This window comes from Malaya genurostris, chromosome 1, assembly GCF_030247185.1.
Source record: "Malaya genurostris strain Urasoe2022 chromosome 1, Malgen_1.1, whole genome shotgun sequence".
Classification (NCBI taxonomy): domain Eukaryota; kingdom Metazoa; phylum Arthropoda; class Insecta; order Diptera; family Culicidae; genus Malaya; species Malaya genurostris.
The window spans coordinates 126,587,874-126,610,954 of record NC_080570.1 but is presented as its reverse complement, the minus strand read 5'-3'; the positions used below and the strand labels follow the sequence as shown (position 1 = coordinate 126,610,954).

The 23,081-nt window shown below is 39.6% G+C and overlaps 2 long non-coding RNA genes across 2 annotated transcripts in view; one reads left to right on the top strand and one right to left on the bottom strand.

Annotated features, from left to right (window-relative positions):
* LOC131425234 (uncharacterized) overlaps positions 1–12,725 on the bottom strand; it is an 18,383-nt gene extending 5,658 nt beyond the window's left edge. Inside the window, exon 1 of the long non-coding RNA XR_009228952.1 lies at positions 12,548–12,725. This is a non-coding gene — a long non-coding RNA (uncharacterized LOC131425234). The remainder of the gene's footprint in view (positions 1–12,547) is intronic.
* On the top strand, positions 5,402–23,081 carry LOC131425237 (uncharacterized). The gene is made up of 3 exons (XR_009228953.1): positions 5,402–5,509; positions 5,599–5,740; positions 22,559–23,081. It is a non-coding gene; the product is annotated as an uncharacterized LOC131425237 (long non-coding RNA).

Genomic DNA, 23,081 nt, shown 5'->3' with positions numbered 1-23,081 from the left:
CTTACAAAATCAGCCCTTCTAAGAGCACTAAGTGTTATTAAAAGAACTATTAGAATTACTTATCTGTTGAAATATTCAAATAGGAAGTGAAAATAATCAGTTTAGTGTAGTTTGATAGATTCTGATTAGAAAATTTACGTATACTTTTATCCGCTTTTTTATGTTAATACGTCTCACTTCACTATGGAGCGCCTTTTAAGAACTTATCATATGGGTAAGTGGTAAGTTTTTGATCATGCATATCTCTTATTCTATTCAACGTATCAACATATTTTTTTCTCCACGTCGTTGTAGATATGTTCAGCAATGTGTGAAAGAATAGTAACAACAAATAATTCAAATTACATTTTTCCTAAATATTTCATAAGTGAAAAGCTAAAAAAACCGTGACTTTATTCATTCTAGCATGCGTAGTTGATTCCTTTTGTTCAGACCAGAATCCAGTTCTAGAGCTCAGTTTTGAATTTAAGATTAAGAATCCAAGACCAGATTTTCTATTCATTTCCACAATCCAGATCTAAACTTCAGTTCCTCGTCCAGAATCGAGCTCCGGAATTCTGAATCCGAAACTGAAACCGAATTTCAGAACCGAACTGAGATCATGACCTAGATTCTAGACCTGGGCTATCGAGCTAAATTGCAGAAACTTATTCTGGACTTGAATCTGAATTTTGAAACTGAATTCTGGAATTGAATATACGATTCTGACCAGAATCCAGTTTCAAAATTTCTGACCGGAATTCTGTTCTAAAGTTTATGTCCAGAATTCTTTCAGTTTCAGAATCCTGAAACTGAGGTTCTGGAACATCAGACCGAAATCCAGGATTATAATTGAGATCCAAAATTCAAGTCTATATCCAGAATTCAGTTCAAAAAACGCACTCCAGAATCCATGCATTCAGTTCAGTGAAGGACTAGAATTTGGTTCACAAATTCAATTCTACAATCCCTTCCGGAAATCAGGAAATAAAATCTGAAGACTTTTTAACCAAATTACAGATCTGAATTTCGGAGCAGAATTCTGGATTCGAATTTAAAAACTAAAACTGAATCCTGAACCGGAGCTCTGCAGCTGACATTCAGCTGTGGAATCTAGGTCCAGAGTACAGGTTAAGAACTCAGTGCCGAGCCTGAATCCTGTTCTCGAATTCAGTTCCACAACACAGGATCTAATTTCCAGAATTCAGTTCTAACAGTCGGTTCCAAAATTTGGATCTAGAAATCCAGGTCCAAAATTCAGATTCTTCAATATCAAAGAAACTGAACCGTTCATTTGATTCATATACGCTACCACCCGGTTATGTCTCTGACATTACCCCTCCCCCCCTTTTTTTAGTTAGTGGATATATAAACCTAATACTAACTTTAGGACTTCCCTGTTTCTGCTCCGAAAGCACTGAGAATAGTGAAGAAAAGATTCAAAAAACGGAGCTCACATACCGATTTTCACAAATCTTGATTCAAATTAAAGCTCTCATTGTCTAAAAAGATACTGTGTTATTTTCTTACAGATCCGACTTTCGGTTCCGAAAGTATATGGCAATCGATGTCAAAACTTTCGAACCATCGTACCAAATGACGAAGCAAAACCGGTACGCAGCGGTACGTGCTGGTACGGAAAAAGTAAACACCGCCGCCTTGGCTTAGTTTGCAGCGTGCTTTGTTCAGTTGTGTATAGCGTGCAGCGTTGCCCAATTCAAATCTATATTTTACCTTTTTTTATATATATAAAAAATAGGTATAGAATTCGCTCAAACTTTCGAAAAATTTTCCGAGGCCCGGAGGGCCGAATGACATATACCAATCGATTCAGCTCGACGAACTGAGCAAATGTCTGTGTGTGTGTGTGTGTGTGTATGTGTGTTGTCAACTAAGAGGTCGAGATCTCAGAGATGGCTGGACCGATTTTGATCAAACTAGTCGCAAATGAAAGGTCTCCCCGTCACCCAGAACGCTATTGAATGGTTTTGAGATCGGATGTTTACTTTTTGAGTTATGTCAAAATTTTCAGTTTTTTGACAGTATCTGTCACATTTGACCTTGAAAACAGAATATGTTTCCAGACTTAGATTTCGCTCGGTAATACCTATCCAACAAGCCATAGATTGTTAAAATCCGTCCATTTTTAACGGAGATATCGATATTTTTGTGTAAGCCTTATTCCAGTAGAAGGAATTTTGAGCGCTGTATGAAAAAGCAATGCTTGGGAGCAACATGAAACATGATTTTTTATACTGTTACATATAATTGTTTCTAAGTACCAAAAAGACTGTGTACAGCATCCTTTTTTATGACAATTTGCCTCGGACCAATTTTAGCACGGTTCATTTTTGGCAACATAATCTTTCGAATATGGCATATGTAAACCAGATGATACCAGCATTATCGAGTTGGAAGTAATTCCATAATTATATTGATTTAAACTATTTACAGCAATAAATTCTGGAAGAACATGACTTCCATATACCAAACGACTCAGTTCGTCGAGATCAGCAAATGCGTGTGTGACAAATAATTTCACTCAATTTTCTCGGAGATGGTTAAACCGTTTTCTACAAACTCAGATTCATATGAAAAGTCGTATACTCCCAAACAAGGTTCCTGAATTACGTTTGGATCCGACTTCTGATTGCGGAACCACAGGATGATATGTGAAACGAAATTAAAATAATGCAATTAATTTTTCTCGTAGATGGCTGAACCGATCTAAGATTCAAATGAAATCTAAGAATCATCTATGATTCAAATGAGAGGTCTTAAAATCCTATAAAACCTCTTACTTTTTAGTCAGATCCGACTTCTGGTTTAGAAAATGCAGGGTGATTAGTATATAAATGTCCATTTCACATAAATTAATCAGGTTTATCGGGTTTGCAGATTTGGATAGTCGATTACCAAATAAATTTATTTCAGTTTGAGCGGCATTTTTTTTTTTGGGATTCGGAATGTACCCCCAAATTTTAATTCGCACTACAATTTCTCAAAGATGTCTACACACTGCTCAGGTGAATTTAACTGATTTCGGCTACACCGATTTTAGAATTCCGGTTCCAGTATCGAATCGATTCTCAAAGCTCAATCATTTTCTCAAAAATGACCAAATCGAACTTCAAAAACAAATATTACAGGACTTAAGGTCCCATACAAAATTGGTGAATTTTATCCGATTCTGGAATTACAGATGATGAGTTTATAAATTTCATGTAAATTAACGTAATAATTTATGGCCATTTGAATCATTTTGGGCTATGCTAATTCCTGAATACCGGCTCTGGAAGTACCATAAATAATGACGAAAAACTCTAAAGTGGAACTTACTTCGATTGTCGCACGCTAAGATTGAAATTCGATATGTTTTGCAGTTTCGGCATTACAGGGTAACGAGTGATTAAAATCTCAATTTGCCGTTTAAAACGACGATAATTAAAATAATGTCATGAGAACTAAAACACCTAAGAATATCCATGCAAAAACACATGCGTATTGATAAAAAAGGTATCATCTCACTGCTAGGTGGATTAATCACGTTTTTTAGAAGAAAAATCTGTAAATCTGTATCGGGAGATAAAAATTCTTGATTGAAAATCTTTATATGAAATTGATAAGTTGGAACAAATGGAACCATTTGTAGTGTTTACAATTCTCTTTCATTTTATTTGTACCCACTTGATAGTATTATAACAAATGTATGTGTCTAATTATGAATTTCACGAACTTAGGCTCAAATAAAAGGTCTTATAGTCCCATAGGTTGCTGTTGAATTTCATCTCGATCCGGTTCCGATTCCGGTATTATAGAGTAAAGTGTGTTTGAAATTGCACACCATCATTCAGAGCGACGATGCAAAACCAAGGTAATATTTCTTCAAGAATTTGTTCAAAAATTTAATTTGTGGGCTATATTAGTTACTTACTAATATACTTACTACGAACCGACTTCGGCTATACCGGTTCTCAGTTCCCGATTCCGGAAATACCGGAAATAGTGATCAAAAATTCTAAAATGAAACTTGTTCAATTTGCTCAGAGATTATTTGATCGATTTTCCCAAACTTAGGCTTAAATGAACTTAGGCTTGCTGTTGAATTTCATCCGGATACGACTTCCGGTTCCGGAACCATAGGGTGAAGTGTAAAATTTCGAACCGTTGTTTAGTCATAATTGTCAGGACGGCACGTTGATAACGCTGCCGTTGTAGAAACGGCCTTTGTTCCTCTACTGAGTCATCATTGCGTTGATCGGATTTCATCCAATCACCCTCTAACGTATCTGGCACTGGCTGTTTTCATACTTTTTGTCCTGTCCGGCAAAGTTCCTGTTGGGTAACGATTTCGAAGTTGCTTGGTTGGAGTTCGTCATGCTCCATGTTGCGAGTTTCCGGATCGAATCTTTCGCCACATTGTTTGTAATGTGTGTTCGGAGCTGCCGAACAAGAGGCTAAGGTCCTCTAAGGGGTCTTGTTGACGCACTGTCAAGTCATTTACCAGCCAACTCGAGCTTGGAGAAAACGGTTGATAAGTTCAAAACGCATGGCTTGGGGACACCTTTTTTGCTGTTAGGAAAATTCATCATTATTCAACGTCGAAGAAATTCACCAATTTTAGGACAAACAAATCGATTACCGCCCTTTTCTTTTATTGAAATTAGCGAATAAACAGTAACCGAAGCATGTCAATTTTAGTCGTATGCACGAGTTTCAGTTTTGTCTCTGACATTAGAAACCCATCTTTTTCACTTCGCCTCTTACCTAGTTATTGAAACGGTCGAAACACCCTCCAGACTGATCTAAATTCAACAGTGTGTAAAATGTACCTATATTGCATAGATTCTGTACGATTGTCAAAAATTATCGATAATTTATAATCAAATAGGACTTGATTGGAAGCAGTAAGGGTTGCTTTATTTTAACACTATTTCAGCACCATTTGAAACGACGTGACCCGAGAAGTAAATGTTTGTCGAAACATCGTGTACTTGTTGACAGAGGAAATAGTTCCAAACAGACACTAATTTTCCTTCCCTCAAATACGGAAACATTCTGAACTGATGAACTAATTTTTCAAGATTTGCCACGCTTTGAAGTTGGCAAAGTTGTTACAGTGCATTAAGCGCACTGTGAACTTGAAAATTGGAAAGTATCAACATTCAAAGCTTCTTACGATTATGACAGCGACGACACTCTGATGACAGCAAACGGCACGGTGCTTGTCAGTCGCTTGCACAAGTTCCGGAATTCCGGAGACGGAGAAGCTGCTTATAATAAATGCTAACATACGGTCCTGCTGCCCCGAACGAAGGGTACCGGGAGCGGGAGCGCAATTAGGTGAAAACAGTAAATTAAGTTTGCCGGCAAATAAAAATGCGCTGTTCGAGCGTTGCAACAACATAAGAAACACGCTATCCAAGGATCCACCACGACGAGACGAGACACTTTATTTGTGCGCTGATGAATAGAGCAGCCGGAGTCTACCGGCGAGTTGATTGTGAGCAGTAAATGAAGGACACTTTAGGTAAATATATTTAAATGAACTTCTTTCTGCTTAATGACGAAAAATTTGCCAATTTATTTCAAATACACTAATGCTTCTTTTTCCGTAAGTTTGCCTTTCAAATAGTTTCGAATTAGCAAACCTGAAGATGAATTGAAAGTGCAGAACGACATGCACGATTAAAATAAAGTACATAATCATGGGTAATGTCCGTTTTCAACAAAACTCGGAACATCGTTTACTCAGCAGTGGGTAAGTCTTTAGCCAGTAACGCAATTCAATTTTATGCAAGTAATTTAATTATTCTAAAAGCCGCAAGCCTAGAACTTCTTTGTCATTGAATGAAGTTTCTGGAACTAAAAAATTCTGCTCAAATGAGTTTTCTTCGAAAAAAAAGTTACACTTCAGCAGGCTTTTACCGCAACAAGTTTTACTCCGTTTTGCGAACAAACCTAAAATCAAATCAATATTGTCGAGATCACCAAAGTTATTATTCATACATCCCTCAGTAGAATTGCTCCCTGCGTTGATTGATTCAAACCTGAATCAATTTTTGTGAAGAGATTTCTTTTTACGCGAGCTCGCTAACTGGTAACATACTAAATTTTGATGTTAAAACTATCATAATGCAAAGCTGGACTCATTTCTGAATGCTTGATTATGTATCTAGAACAGAATTATGAACCTGAAACTATATTCAGAAACTGAATTCTCGATACTGGCACTGGAATGGAGCTCTGGAACTGAACCAACCGAAATGATGCACTTGCACAGGTACATTGATACTCACTGATACCATACATTTATGGGGCAGCAGGGACCACATCCAAGGGCTTGACGACCCCTTCCCAGGCCACTGTGAGTTGTAGGGCTCGTCTAGGATGTGGTGGGGTTTGACAGTGGGCTCTGTTAAACTTCTATAAAAAGCTACAGGTATCCGCAAACAAGCCCTACTATAGCGACCGTGTGCAGCTCAAAGTGCACAAGCCCAATATCCCGTGTTCTGATACCCCCAACCTAAAAATTCCTACCCCATCTGTCCAAATACCAAGCCTTAATTCAACGTGTAATGCGACCCGTGCTAAGGAATGAATGGTTTGAGGGTAGAAAATTTCAAACCACTGACGGAGCTTGATGAGCACCTGGCGCCCCACTCAATATAGGGCTGTTGCCCAAGTCTAATCCTGCTCGGTCGGGGGTATCCGGGCGGGAGGGTACTGAATAAACCCCCTACTCGTGAGAACAAAAATTGAAACAACTAAACAGAAAACAAATAATAACAAAAAAGGAGAGGAGGTAAACCCCTTCGCAAGGAAGGGTTTGAGGAGATCTCCATCCGTTACACCGGGTGCGAAGGAGGGAGGAACAGTGGTAACCGACGAAACGAGCGACAGCAATGCACTCGTCGAATCAGTGAACCAACCAAAGACCCTGGAGTCGGGGTTCGGTGAAGCTCTATCGAGTATGACGGCGGTCGTAGAGCAGCTCGATGCGATTATCGCTTTCACTATTGAGAAAACCAACATCAGCAAGGACCTCAAGCTGAACTTGCCTTGAGTGTGATCAGGAGCCCGAATAATAGCCCGAAAGGAGGGAGGCGAAAGGATGGATAAGTGCTCCCAAACAGAGCTCTTCTCATTCCAGAGTAGCCCGAGGCAGGCGGCGATCGACTACGCACTGCGCCAAAACAATAGAGAGGAACAAAGTACGTAGGAAACTCACCAGGTCACAAACGCGTGTCCAAGAGGCGTATGGGTCTGATCGATGACGGCAGGGAAAAGGATAGCGACAGAGGTTCAACCCCAAACGGGAAACTCGGTCCTCGGATTCTAGTAAAGAGACCTAGCACGAGCGTGGTGAGAAGGGTCAACAGGATAAGGAGAATCCTGGCAAGGACCGACCAAACATGGCGCGGTCCTGGCTCAAGGTAACCGGGAAGAAAAAGAAGAAAGTCCCCATAGAATGCGAGAGAAGGGCTAGGGACAAAGGAGAAGCCTTGCTGGTCAAAACAGACAAGGAGAAATACGGCGACGTCCTCAAGGCCACAAGGCGTTTATTTGCACCAAAACACCACGGTGTATGATCTGCGCGGGTAAGCAGAAGGCTCAAAACCATCTGCTCCTTCGGCGGAGGATACAAGATGGCTTAAACGTAGTGCAGCTAAAGCTCAATCAGCCATCAGTCGGTTGTAGAATGGAGCACAGACGTCGTTATCCTGTCGGACCCCTATCACATCCCCGACGACAATGGGTACTGGGTTTCGGACAGAACAGGGTCAGCGGTCATCTGGACCACGGGTCATTATTTAAATTCAGGAAGTGGTGACAACGCAAGCCGAGGGAGTATCCATTGCGAAGATAAATGGCGTATACTATTGCAACTGCTACGCCCCACCGCGGTGGCCAACTGGTCAACAAGCTGACCGTAGACCTGGTGGGTAAAAAACCAGTCGTGATAGCAGCAGATTTCAACGCATGGGCAACGGCGTGGAGTAGCCGCCGCACTAACCAGAGAGGGCAGACGCTGCTAGACGCACTCGCCAAGCTAGATGGGGTGCTGAGGAACGACGGTGCCAAAAGTACCATCCAGCGGAACGGAGTAGAGTCGTTCATCGACGTGACTTTTTGCAGTTCCGGCCTGGCCGGAGACTTAAACTGGAGAGTGGAAGATGGTTATACCCATCGTGACCATCTAGCCATACGCTACACGATAGGTAGCCTAGCGAGGTACAGCAGTAGGGGAAATGCCCCCGGAACCCGAGCGTGTAAGGTTGCCGATTTCGACCGTGAAACGTTTAGTGCAGCTCTCGCACTGGAGAACCACTCAGCGAACTTAGATGGGGAAGAGTTGGTAGCCGTCCTGACACGAGCGTGCGACTCGACAACGCCGAGGAAGGCACGACCGTGGAACAACAGACGACCGATCTACTGGTGGAACGAGCAAATTGCAAACCTTCGAGCGAACTGAAGTATGCAGAGAGCTAGATCACTGGAGACAAGAGCAATAAGAAACGAAGCGTTAAAAGCGGCCAAGATTGCTCTGAACAAGGCTATTCGCGTAAGCAAAAAAGGCTGCCTTTTGAAAACCTGTGTCAGTATGCCAACTTAAACCACCTACAGGATGCTTATGGCCAAAACGAGAGGGCACTAGCACCCCCTGAACGTAGTCCGGCGAAGCTGAAGATCATAAAAGTCCTCTTCCCTCACCACGACACGTCCCCGTGGCCGTCAGCACCACTACCAACAAACAATGTTGACAGAGTTACGAACGAAGAGTTGTTGTCAGCAGTGAGATCGCTCGACACTAAGAAAGCTCCCAGGCCAGATGGTATCCCGAACGCGACTCTAAAGTTTGCTATAACATCCAAACCGGACATGTTCAGGCAGGTCATACAGAGATGTCTGGACGAAAGCACGTTCCCGAATATTTGGAAAAGGCAGAGATTGGTACTGTTACCGAAACCTGGGAAACCTCCTGGAGACCCGTTGGTATATAGACCAATCTGCCTGATCGACGTCACAGGGAAGCTCCTGGAGAGAATCATCCTGAACAAGCTAGCCCGTTCATAGAGGAGGCGGGTGAACTGCGGATGCCATAAAATCGGTGGTAGCCACCGCGGAGGTCGCTATTCAACCCAAACGGTGTGGAATTCGTTACTGCGCGGTAGTAACGCTTGATGTCAAAAACGCGTTCAATAGTGCTTGTTGGGCGGATATCGCTGACTCCCTCCTTCGACTGGGAGTACCAGAAGGGCTGTACAAGATTCTGGAAAGATACCTTCAGAACCGGGCTTCACGAGACCGAGGAAGGCCTACGCAGCACTTCTATTACGGCCGAAGTACCACAGGGATCCATCCTGGGCCCGCTCCTGTGGAATATAATGTACGATGGAGTACTGATGTAGTGGCTCGCCACGGGCGTCAAGATAGTCGGGTTCGCGGACGACATCACGCTAACAGTCTACGGAGAATCCATCGAAGAGGTCGAACTGAGCGCATCACACTCAAAAACTGGTTGCGTAGCAGCTGGAAACTGCAACTAGCCCATCATAAAACAGAGATGATGGTGGTAAACAACAGGAAATCAGAGCAAGAGGCGTCGGCACCCGCTGGTGATTGCATGATCCCCTCTAAGAGCAACAGGGAGTGATGCTTGACGACAATCTGAGTTTCGACAAGTAGGTTGAATATACCTGCAAGCGCGCTTCAATGGTGATTGCGGCGCTCAGAAAAACTTTCTGATCCTATGTGCGGAGTTGGGAATCGAACCCAGGCGGGCTTCGTGAAAGGCATGGACTTATCCATCACACTATACCCGTCCCCACATGTCACGGTTGTTTTAGGTGGTCCTCCACAGGTTCGGCCACGCGGCATCTCCGGCTTGCCCTGGCTGCCCAAATGAGCTTGAGACTGCAGAACACGTCCTGTTTGCCTGTCCCCGCTTTGCGACACAAAGGAATGGTCTACTGGATATATGTGGCAGAGAAATTACACCCATTAGAACCCAGTCCAGAGGATGTGCAACAGCGAGGAAAACTGGAACACAGTGTCAACCGCGAACTCCCATATCGCGGGCATCTTGCAGCGGAATTGAAGCACAGAACAACAGGCAGCCGCGACCGCTGGCCGCTAAAGAGAGATCAGCGAACAAGCGTCGGTTCGGGAGTTTTTCCGTTGTAGTCTAAATCGTTCGCCGGAGATTAGACAAGCAGATTGCGACGAAGCTCCGGTATGGATCGTCGAGGCGCCATCTTCCAACCGGAATCATTGAAGCGACCTAGGCATCCTGCCGATCGATTCATGCACGGGTATCGGAAACGATGGTTACGGGAGAACTTCTATCGCCGGGGAATTCTTCGCCGGTGTAGGCTAGATCCTTCGCCGGGGACTAGCCGAGTAGAAGCTACAGCACCGAAGTCGAGTCGTCGAGGCGCCAGTGAACCGGAAACTATGCTCCAACCGGAATCACCGGATCGACCATTCATGTTATGCCATGTGGCATAACATGAATGGTCGGTGTCGGGAGAACTTCCATCGTCGGGGAACTTTTCCATCAGTGTACGCTAGATCCATCGTCGGGGATTAGCCAAGTAGTTCGTGACGTAGACCAGCCCTGGGTGGTCGAGGCGCCAGCGAACCGGAAGCTAAGCTCCAACCGGAATCGCCGGACCGACCTCGACATCCTCCTGGTGTCGAGTGGCTCAAAATCGATATAACTCCCCCAAAAGTAGGAGAGAGGGACGCAGACGTCCATGACGATGTATAAATCCGGAAAGGGTGCTAAGCACTGATAGCTTTCCACCCCGAAGTAATATCTAACGGTAGTACCGGGGAGGTAGGGTTGGAGATCCAAGGTGTTTTAGTGGGTAGTTCCAATTATACAGTGGTAGTCCTGTGGAGAGTTCCACACTCTGTGCGTAAATGCGTTTCACCTTGTAAAAAATATTGTGAAAAAAATTGTAATTTCGAGTAATTTCTAAACATTTATGTCACACAATTGTAAATTGTATCATAGAATGCTGATCATATTTCCGGTGGCATATAGCAAGTATTATGTTGATACGTTAGATATAACAGGGGATATTCATGATCAAAACTTATCACTCTCTCAAAGGGTCGCTTCTGAAAAGGTGCCCCATAGATTTCGTTAATCAGTTTACCACGGTAATTTACAAGAAGCGCCCAAATTTGTATGAAATTCAACTAATATTTGAGAATAAGCATTTTTTGTCGATATTTCAGTATTTCTTTTCCAAACCAAAACAAGAAAACAATTTTTATGTCTACACCTATGGTCACCTAATACTAGCAACCAATCGCATTTTGTTTATTTGATTGGTGTAGAGAAAATTTCCGATCTGTCAACCTTGCCTACTGCGATAAATATGGCTGTACTATCTACCAAACAACAATAATCGAACATCTCTTGTTCCGAGGGCCATCCCATTAATGGCCATCGTCCGTCTCAGAAGGTCGCAAAATCCAAATCAACCCGGAGGCTGTAGTAGCACGTGAAACCTGAGAGCCGCGTCGTGTCATTGTCCCGAATCCAAATTAACACCGAGCTGATTTATGAAGCAAACCACTGAAACAACCTTCCAGAGATTCTTTTGTTTACTGAGCACACGGAAGACCGTCCACTGTACCACAGTGTATTCTAGGGTATGTAAACAATTTATGGACCCCTCAATCCTATCGTGTGATTCTACCTCGGAATCCACCAGTTCCGCCTTATCTGCAACTCAACAACCCAACTGTATTTGCCGACTCTGGCACATCATTTTCGCATTTGCACAGATTTCCGCCTCTCACTGAAAGCATCTCGTGCTACGTTTCCAAGGCCTGCTTTTCCCGCGGACTCGATTCGGTTGACCACCCCGAACGGAAATCGGTAATCAAATTTAACATGTGCTAACAATAAAAAAAAACTTTCCGAAACTAGTCGTTGGACTTTTGGGAAATAAAAACGAATAACTTTTTACGACAAATTTAAACTTATTGCCAACTTAAACAACTTTATTTCAACTCGGGATACAACGCGTTCTCGAGGGGGGTACGTGTAACATGTTCCGGACCACGACACCGGTAACACAACTAATAAATTGCCACGCACGCACGACAAACGCCATCCTTTCGCTGTTCGTGGTTCGGAGTAGTGTCGCTTCGCTTCCATTGTAGCAGCAAACGTGGCATGGTTCCGACCTATGGAAAACCAAACCAAACACACACACACACACACGGTGCTGGTGTTACCGGTCGATGTTGGGAACGATCGAAATGGGTGTGTTTCAATTTAGGCACCCACATTCTCAGATTCAAAATTTATTCATACTCCCGAAGGACTCCGGTTTTACAAAATAATCCTTTCCAGAAAGCACCTGTTATTAATTGCCAAGATAGAGCATGGCGTAACCTCGATGTTTTTTTTTAGGAATCTCTCTCATTGTCCACTTCACACACAGCCAGCCGCTTTCATTGACCCATAATACTCAGATTACCCTTGTTTAATAGCTTTAGCAAATGTTACCCCATAAAAAGCGTTAATATCAATTAAACCAACCTTCCTTGCGGTGGTTCGGAGTTCGAAGTCCTTTCCTACCTCCTGCGTCCGATTTAATATGAATGGTTATTACTTCGTTCGTTTGTTTCGGTCCTGAACGAATGTGGCAAAGATTATGTAGAAACATGAATACGAAGTTTATGAATTATGTCTGAGCAAGGCTACGAAACGTGCGAACACACTTGTCACTTGTGAAAACAGAATAGTAGTAGGCGAAGCCAACAGAATGCGTTTGTGAGCAAGACAAAAAAGAAAAAAAAAAAGGTAAAACCTTATCAAACCAAAACGCCTGTCAAATGAGCGCTTGTCGAATGCGTCAGATTTCTATGACTTCATTTCCGTTTCGTCAGCAAAAATGAAATGAGGTCGCGTGAATTGACTGTTCGCCGCTCCGTCCCCCCTGCAGATGCACTTTTCAGTTTTCCAGTGTGCGACAAACGTAATCATAATCGTGTCATTCCGGTGTCCCACTAAATGTGGCCATGCAGGCGTGAACAAAGAAACGGTATCCAGCTGCACAGAAAGAAACTAACTAAACTTGACTCTAATAAGGCCAGAGGCAGCGGAATCTGAATTTACTCCGCTCAACAGTTGGCCCCACGTGAGGGGTAGAGCGGTGTGCCGGAAGTTGGATGTTGAAAAGAATTGGAACCAATGTCAAAAGTAATTTGGGAGGACTGAAGTATTTTGCAGAAGACAGACAAAACAGAGAATATTACGAAGTCTAAAAACAAAATCAATGATAAAGAATTAAAACTACAGATAATAAAGGCAACAAATAGAAAACCGCAAACTCACTGAATGAAAATTATTACCATTAAGACATAGGCAAATGATACATGAGCACAAGAACACCTATAATACAAAAATAACCGAATAAAATAAAATGATGAAATGATTTAAGATAAGACAACGAAAACCAATCAAACACTAAACCAAACGAAAAGTGCTTTCGATAACCATGACGAGTAAAACAAACCATTCAAAATTTAAGCTAGGAGAAAAGATTAGTATAATGGTTGAACGAACTGTTGTTAGAGTGTCCGACTATCCGGGTTCGATTCCAAGTGTCACACATTGAGTCATCAAGTTTTTTTGTGATAAAAAACGAATGACAATAAGTAGACAACAACTAGGAAAATTATATAGACTAACAAATCTAAAAATTTTGATAAATAAAAGAAACCAGAATAAATAAAACTACAGAAACTAGGAAACGCAAAAATGATTATGAAAAATTAATTAAAAGGAACGTAACTGACAAAAAAAATATGCTCAATGGAACGACTTGAAAGTCTGATTATAATAAGAAAGCCAAAAAAAAACTTCAATGATTAGGAAAATTAACTCAATGGAAAAATGAAATGTCTTAAAAAAGTATAACTTATAAAACTAAAACGATTCAAATCAACTGGACGATAAAAAATCAACAAGATGAATAAATAGAGAAATCAAAGAATACTTAGAGAACTACATCGTTTCTAAAAATCGTCCAAAATTGATTAGTATAAGAATACAAGTATAAAATTAATAAACTGAAGAACATTCACTCTTATACTTAGATGTAATATCCAAGAGGTGTTTTGCAAATAGCATTAACTTCTCGTCTGCCTAGCGGTTTATGTCGAACCGACAGGTCGGAGGTAGCAGTTCAACATAAACTGCTACGCACTTATGAGTCTAAGACGAAACCTAAAATCAAATGAAACTTAAGAAGCAAAAATAAAATAAAAATTTTAAGACTAAAATATTAAATTCAAATTTTGTAGAATAGAAAACAAACTGGGTACATTCGAAAACAAGGAATAGGAAATAAATTCAAGCAGACAACGACTAAAACAACAAAAAAACATAAAAAGTTGAAAATATCTAGCCGACTATAAAAAAAAGTTAAATGAAAAAGTAAAAAAAAATAAAATGACAAAAATTGAGGAATTTTGAAATAGTTTAAAGCTATGAGCAAAGTAATATGATAGAAAATTTAATGTCGAATAGATCTTCGAGAATGACAACAAAAACGACTTCAAACAGCTTCAGTAAAAAAGATAACTTGAAAATAACGAAAAAAAATACAATAACACCCTGAAAATTTCGAACACGAACGGTTAATAAATGAAATCTAAGAATTTACAGTAAGATAAAATAATTATGAGTAATTATTAACAATATACTGAAAAATTTAAAGAGAATTGAAATATTAAAACAAGGAGAAAAAACACTAAGAAACTAAGACCGAGACTAAAAGACAAAGACTGACAAAGACTGACAAAGACAGGCAAAGACTGACAAAGAAAGGCAAAGCCTGACAAAGACTGACAAAGACTGACAAAGACTGACAAAGACTGACAAAGACTGACAAAGACTGACAAAGACTGACAAAGACTGACAAAGACTGACAAAGACTGACAAAGACTGACAAAGACTGACAAAGACTGACAAAGACTGACAAAGACTGACAAAGACTGACAAAGACTGGCAAAGACTGGCAAAGACTGACAAAGACTGGCAAAGACTGACAAAGACTAACAAAGACTGAAAAGCCTGAAAAGCCTGAAAAACCTGAAAAACCTCAAAAGCCTGAAATGCCTGAAATGCTTGAAATGCCTGAAAAGACTAAAAGACTAAAAGACTAAAAGATTAAACGACTAAAAGACTAAAAGACTAAAAGACTAAAAGACTAAAAGACTAAAAGACTAAAAGACTAAAAGACTAAAAGACTAAAAGACTAAAAGACTAAAAGACTAAAAGACTAAAAGACTAAAAGACTAAAAGACTAAAAGACTAAAAGACTAAAAAACTAAAAGATTAGATGACTAAAAGACTAAAAGACTAAAAGACTAAAAGACTAAAAGACTAAAAGACTAAAAGACAAAAAGACAAAAAGACTAAAAAACTAAAAGACTAAGAGACTAAAAGACTAAAAGACTAAAAGACTAAAAGACTAAAAGACTAAAAGACTAAAAGACTAAAAGACTAAAAGACTAAAAGACTAAAAGACTAAAAGACTAAAAGACTAAAAGACTAAAAGACTAAAAGACTAAAAGACTAAAAGACTAAAAGACTAAAAGACTAAAAGACTAAAAGACTAAAAGACTAAAAGACTAAAAGACTAAAAGACTAAAAGACTAAAAGACTAAAAGACTAAAAGACTAAAAGACTAAAAGACTAAAAGACTAAAAGACTAAAAGACTAAAAGACTAAAAGACTAAAAGACTAAAAGACTAAAAGACTAAAAGACTAAAAGACTAAAAGACTAAAAGACTAAAAGACTAAAAGACTAAAAGACTAAAAGACTAAAAGACTAAAAGACTAAAAGACTAAAAGACTAAAAGACTAAAAGACTAAAAGACTAAAAGACTAAAAGACTAAAAGACTAAAAGACTAAAAGACTAAAAGACTAAAAGACTAAAAGACTAAAAGACTAAAAGACTAAAAGACTAAAAGACTAAAAGACTAAAAGACTAAAAGACTAAAAGACTAAAAGACTAAAAGACTAAAAGACTAAAAGACTAAAAGACTAAAAGACTAAAAGACTAAAAGACTAAAAGACTAAAAGACTAAAAGACTAAAAGACTAAAAGACTAAAAGACTAAAAGACTAAAAGACTAAAAGACTAAAAGACTAAAAGACTAAAAGACTAAAAGACTAAAAGACTAAAAGACTAAAAGACTAAAAGACTAAAAGACTAAAAGACTAAAAGACTAAAAGACTAAAAGACTAAAAGACTAAAAGACTAAAAGACTAAAAGACTAAAAGACTAAAAGACTAAAAGACTAAAAGACTAAAAGACTAAAAGACTAAAAGACTAAAAGACTAAAAGACTAAAAGACTAAAAGACTAAAAGACTAAAAGACTAAAAGACTAAAAGACTAAAAGACTAAAAGACTAAAAGACTAAAAGACTAAAAGACTAAAAGACTAAAAGACTAAAAGACTAAAAGACTAAAAGACTAAAAGACTAAAAGACTAAAAGACTAAAAGACTAAAAGACTAAAAGACTAAAAGACTAAAAGACTAAAAGACTAAAAGACTAAAAGACTAAAAGACTAAAAGACTAAAAGACTAAAAGACTAAAAGACTAAAAGACTAAAAGACTAAAAGACTAAAAGACTAAAAGACTAAAAGACTAAAAGACTAAAAGACTAAAAGACTAAAAGACTAAAAGACTAAAAGACTAAAAGACTAAAAGACTAAAAGACTAAAAGACTAAAAGACTAAAAGACTAAAAGACTAAAAGACTAAAAGACTAAAAGACTAAAAGACTAAAAGACTAAAAGACTAAAAGACTAAAAGACTAAAAGACTAAAAGACTAAAAGACTAAAAGACTAAAAGACTAAAAGACTAAAAGACTAAAAGACTAAAAGACTAAAAGACTAAAAGACTAAAAGACTAAAAGACTAAAAGACTAAAAGACTAAAAGACTAAAAGACTAAAAGACTAAAAGACTAAAAGACTAAAAGACTAAAAGACTAAAAGACTAAAAGACTAAAAGACTAAAAGACTAAAAGACTAAAAGACTAAAAGACTAAAAGACTAAAAGACTAAAAGACTAAAAGACTAAAAGACTAAAAGACTAAAAGACTAAAAGACTAAAAGACTAAAAGACTAAAAGACTAAAAGACTAAAAGACTAAAAGACTAAAAGACTAAAAGACTAAAAGACTAAAAGACTAAAAGACTAAAAGACTAAAAGACTAAAAGACTAAAAGACTAAAAGACTAAAAGACTAAAAGACTAAAAGACTAAAAGACTAAAAGACTAAAAGACTAAAAGACTAAAAGACTAAAAGACTAAAAGACTAAAAGACTAAAAGACTAAAAGACTAAAAGACTAAAAGACTAAAAGACTAAAAGACTAAAAGACTAAAAGACTAAAAGACTAAAAGACTAAAAGACTAAAAGACTAAAAGACTAAAAGACTAAAAGACTAAAAGACTAAAAGACTAAAAGACTAAAAGACTAAAAGACTAAAAGACTAAAAGACTAAAAGACTAAAAGACTAAAAGACTAAAAGACTAAAAGACTAAAAGACTAAAAGACTAAAAGACTAAAAGACTAAAAGACTAAAAGACTAAAAGACTAAAAGACTAAAAGACTAAAAGACTAAAAGACTAAAAGACTAAAAGACTAAAAGACTAAAAGACTAAAAGACTAAAAGACTAAAAGACTAAAAGACTAAAAGACTAAAAGACTAAAAGACTAAAAGACTAAAAGACTAAAAGACTAAAAGACTAAAAGACTAAAAGACTAAAAGACTAAAAGACTAAAAGACTAAAAGACTAAAAGACTAAAAGACTAAAAGACTAAAAGACTAAAAGACTAAAAGACTAAAAGACTAAAAGACTAAAAGACTAAAAGACTAAAAGACTAAAAGACTAAAAGACTAAAAGACTAAAAGACTAAAAGACTAAAAGACTAAAAGACTAAAAGACTAAACGACTAAAATACGGAAAGGACGGAAAAGACGGAAAAGACGGACAAGACGGAAAATACAGAAAAGACGGAAAAGACGTCTGAAAAGAAGCCTGAAAAGACGCCTAAAAAAACGCATGAAAAGACGCCTGAAAAGACGTTTGAAAAGACGCCTGAAAAGACGCCTGAAAAGACGGAAAAGACGGAAAAGATGGAAAAGACGGAAAAGACGGAAAAGACGGAAAAAGACGGAAAAGACGGAAAAGACGGAAAAGACGGAAAAGACGGAAAAGACGGAAAAGACGGAAAAGACAGAAAAGACGGAAAAGACGTCTGAAAAGAATCCTGAAAAGACGCCTGAAAAAACGCATGAAAAGACGCCTGAAAAGACGTTTGAAAAGACGCCTGAAAAGACGCCTGAAAAGACGGAAAAGACGGAAAAGACGGAAAAGACGGAAAAGACGGAAAAGACGGAAAAGACGGAAAAGACGGAAAAAACGGAAAAGACGGAAAAGACGGAAAAGACGGAAAAAGACGGAAAAGACGGAAAAGACGGAAAAGACGGAAAAGACGGAAAAGACGGAAAAGACGGAAAAAACGGAAAAGACGGAAAAGACGGAAAAGACGGAAAAAGACGGAAAAGACGGAAAAGACGGAAAAGACGGAAAAGACGGAAAAGACGGAAAAGACGGAAAAGACGGAAAAGACGGAAAAGACGGAAAAGACAGAAAAGACGTAAAAGACAGAAAAGACGGAAAAAACGGAAAAGACGCTAAAGACGGAAAACGGACAGTCCGTAAAGACTGAAAAGACAGAAAAGACTTAAAAAATGGAAAAGACGGAATAGACGGAAAAGACGGAAAAGACGGAAAAGACGGAAAAGACGGAAAAGACGGAAAAGACGGAAAAGACGGAAAAGACGGAAAAGACGGAAAAGACGGAAAAGACGGAAAAGACGGAAAAGACGGAAAAGACGGAAAAAGACGGAAAAGACGGAAAAGACGGAAAAAGACGGAAAAGACGGAAAAGACGGAAAAAGACGGAAAAGACGGAAAAGACGGAAAAGACGGAAAAGACGGAAAAGACGGAAAAGACAGAAAAGACGTAAAAGACAGAAAAGACGGAAAAAACGAAAAAAATGGAAAAGACGCTAAAGACGGAAAACGGAAAGTCCGTAAAGACTGAAAAGACAGAAAAGACTGAAAGGATGGAAAAGACGGAAAAACGAATCAGATGGAAATGATGGAAAAGATGGCAAAACCTGAAAAGACGGAAATAACGGAAATGACAAAAAAGACGGAAGAAATGGAAATGACAGAAATGACGGAAAAGACCCGAAAAAGTACCCGTTAAATCTTTTCAAACACAACAAATTCTTTTCCCCGAACTCTTCACATTAACAAAACTTTTGAGCAAAACGTTCCTAAACCCAATCACCGCCTACTCAAGCAGAACCGGCACACGTTCGTATCCATTCTTATTTCTCACTCACTCTTTCTATCTGTCTCGCACTTTGCGCAACGTTTTCGGTCTCTAAACCGTATGAAGTCACTGAACATGTAACAAGTTTTTAAATGAAAATATATATTTTCCTGCATACCACAGTTTGGCTTCGCATTACCATCAACCAGCAGAGAGGAGGATAGAGAGAAAGCACACATTCGACCTGCGGCAACCGGTTCTCGGTCGGTTGGAACTGCCGTGCAGGTGTCTGGGATGCATCGATTCCCGGTTCCCGCCAGCCTTTGCCAGTGCCTTTCCGTAATTGCCCTGACCTCGTTTACTGCTTCAGCTGCATCCGTACAGAAATCGAACCGCCTCCGCGTCCGCCATCTCATGACCATCCCCGCACCGTCACCATCGTCGGTAGAAGCAACATTACAGACCAACATATTGCAACTTGGTTGCTGAATCGGGAAATGCGCCCGGATATTCCTCTGCATACCGCATATGCATATCCTGGCTTTGCTTTGCCCCTTAGGCCTCCTACTCCTTCCTCCTCCTGTTCATCGTTTCATGTGCAAAAGATTTGCTGGCACATGATTCTCGGAAGAGGAATGTTTGCTGAGTACAATTTAATTATCATTTTCCATTTTATGCCGTAATTGAGACTAGGAAAACTGCCACTGGCATTGAATGGCGGTGGCGGTTTTTGTCCGATCTGGAGGAAGAGTCGAGTCGAGTCGAACCGAACCGAGTGCATTCTGCGTATTTGTGTGTTGGTGCGTGTGGGATGTGGGAAGTGGTTCGGATGGTCATAACGGGTTTCTTGCGGGATGGTTCCGGGTATTCGTTCCCGGGCTAGGCACTGTGATGCTACCTACGCCTTGTAAACGCTTGGAAAGACATGATTTATTTCTAAGATGGTGATCGATCGGAAGATTTCTAATTGGGTCGTTCCTTTCCAAAGTTCGAGTTCGAGGGCTTTGTTAGCAGGCATGCTGAGATGGCACTCGACCGGTGGAACAAACGACATAAGTTCGAGTATTACAATGTTTGCTTGTTAATCTAATAGTGAGCCGAACGATTTCGAACATCTAAGCAAGTTATTTATCAAAATGAGTTTACTGGAGATACCGATCACAAGAAAGCACTCACTCTTTAGATTGGATGGAAAATTAAATTTTCTTGCATTGATGGTTTCGATTATAAAACATTTTCTCGATCCAGATGAATTGTGTCCGAGAACCGCAAATTCAGTTCGGGCCAACATCTTCGAAGCGTGTTTTAAGATTCAAAATTAGTTCCCACCAAAGTCTGCTGCTGCCGCATGAAATTTCGAACTACTGTTCAATTATAAGACCATGTTTCACCATCCGGACGGTTTCCGGCTGTGTTCCAGAGCATGTTTTCTTGCGTAGTTGAACCTGTTACCGGGGGAAGATTACAAGGTATTTGAAGAATGAGTCTTTCAGAAATGTTATGAGCTAGACGACAAAATCTCATAACATAAATCTGATTTAGCTGCTCTCAGTGCGTCAAAGACAATTCATGAAGAATATTATATAACACGTCACTCAATAACTAACGCGTGACTAACTAAGAGAAACACCTTTTTTTTGCTTAAAATAACCAGTAGTAACTGGGGGCCAGATCTGGCCTGTACGGCGGATGAGGAAGCAATTCGAAGTGTGATTCTTTCCATTTAACCATCGACTTGTGAATCGGTGCATTATCTTGGTGAAACTGTGGTTTTTTATTCGACATATGAGGTCGTTTTTCCTTGATTTTTGCATTCAAACGATCTAACAACGATATTAATTGTTTTTCCTTTCTCAAGATAGTCGATGAAGTTTATGCCATGTACATTCCAAAAACACTGAAGATATACTTTTCTCTGCTGAATTTTGTGTCTTTGAATGTTTTAGGCGTAGTTCACCGGCTGCAGATAATGATCGTTTTGATTCCGGAGTGGAGCGATTGATCCATCTTTCATCAATTGTCACATATCGACGCAAAAATCAAATTTTTTACTTGTAAACATGGCCAAGCATTGCATTGAATCATTACCACGTTGTTATTTTTGATGGACGTTAAAAAAAAACGTTGCACCCAATTTGAAAAGAGCTAAATATTCAAATGTTTATGCACTGCCTTCTGATATCTTCATGGCCTCAGCTTACTCGCTTTAATGGTGTACATCCGTCTCCGGAACTTAACCGCACGTTCTTCGGTTGCGCACACCTAGCGAATTCGAGGTCTACCCGGCAGTCGTCAACGACCTCTTCCAGGTTCTCTGCTAAGCATTAAGTAGGCTATTCTCTCTTCCGGCATTCTTGCTACATGTCCAGCTCACTGTAGTCTGCCGTGTCTTATAAGCCTCCGAATGTCCGCATGTTTGTATACTTTCAAAGACACCGAGTACTCGAATATCTGTTTCCTTCAACGACCATGACTCGTAGCCGTATAAGGGAACAAGTAGCAAAGGGTCATTTTTTTTGTTGGTATTTTGATGGCAACACTGTTTTTGACAGATCACGTGTGAGTCTTATCCTGAATCATTGTCAAACTTGTTCAATTTGGTCTATAATTTAATCATGAATCGTCGTTTGGGCTGTCATTTAATCATGCTGGCAAAGCTGAAGGAAGATCCACTTTTTTATCGAAAAATTGTGTTCAGCGACCAAGGTCATTTCTGGTTGAATGAATACGTCACCAAGCAAAACTTCCGCAGTGAAGACCAGCCAGAAACATTGGAAGAGCTACCAATGTATCCCAAAAAAGTCACTATTTGGTGTGGATTATGGGCCGGTGGTATGATCATGGGCCGTACTTCTTCAAAGGCGGTTATGGGCGGAACGTTACTATGATTGGAGAGCGCTTCCGTGTAATGATCTTCGATTTGCCCATAATGGAAGAATTGGACATGCCTGGCATGTGGTTTAAACAAGACGGTGTCACATCCTACACGGCACCCGAAATTGAGAACCACCTTCGGTGAACAGTTTATCTCACGTATTGGGCCCGCCAATTGGTGCTAGTTTTATCGCAGTCACATATTTTTCAGTTAACAGACAGACAGCTGTAAAAATTTCATGATATTCTATTCATTAGTTTGTGAATTATTGTGCTAAGAGTGACGCTACTTTTGTTATTTTCAGAACACCATGTGTTTTACCATGTTTAAACGTAACAAACCAGAAATTTTGCGTCGGTATGTGATAATGGATGAAACATGGATTCATCACTTCACTCCGAAACGATCGTCATCTGAGTGGACAGCGACTGGTGAACCTCGTCCAAAGCGCCCGAAAGCACATCAATCTGGAAAAGTAAAGGCCTCAGTATTTTTGGACGCATATGGTGTAATATTTATCGACTATCTTGAGAAAGGAAGTACCATTACCAGTGAATATTATATTGTATTTTTGGTGCGTTTGAAGGCTGAAATTGCAAAGAAACGACCGCACATGGTGAAGAAAAAAAACTTGTTTGATTAAGACAACGCACCGTGTCACAAGTCCATCAAAACAATGACAAAACTACATGAATTGAACTTTGAATTGCTCCCAAATCCACCGTATTCATCAGATTTGGCTCCCATTGACTACTGGCTGTAAGAAATTTTGCACGTATGAAAGAGTTATCGCTGAAACTGAGGCCTATTTTGAGGCAAAAGATAAA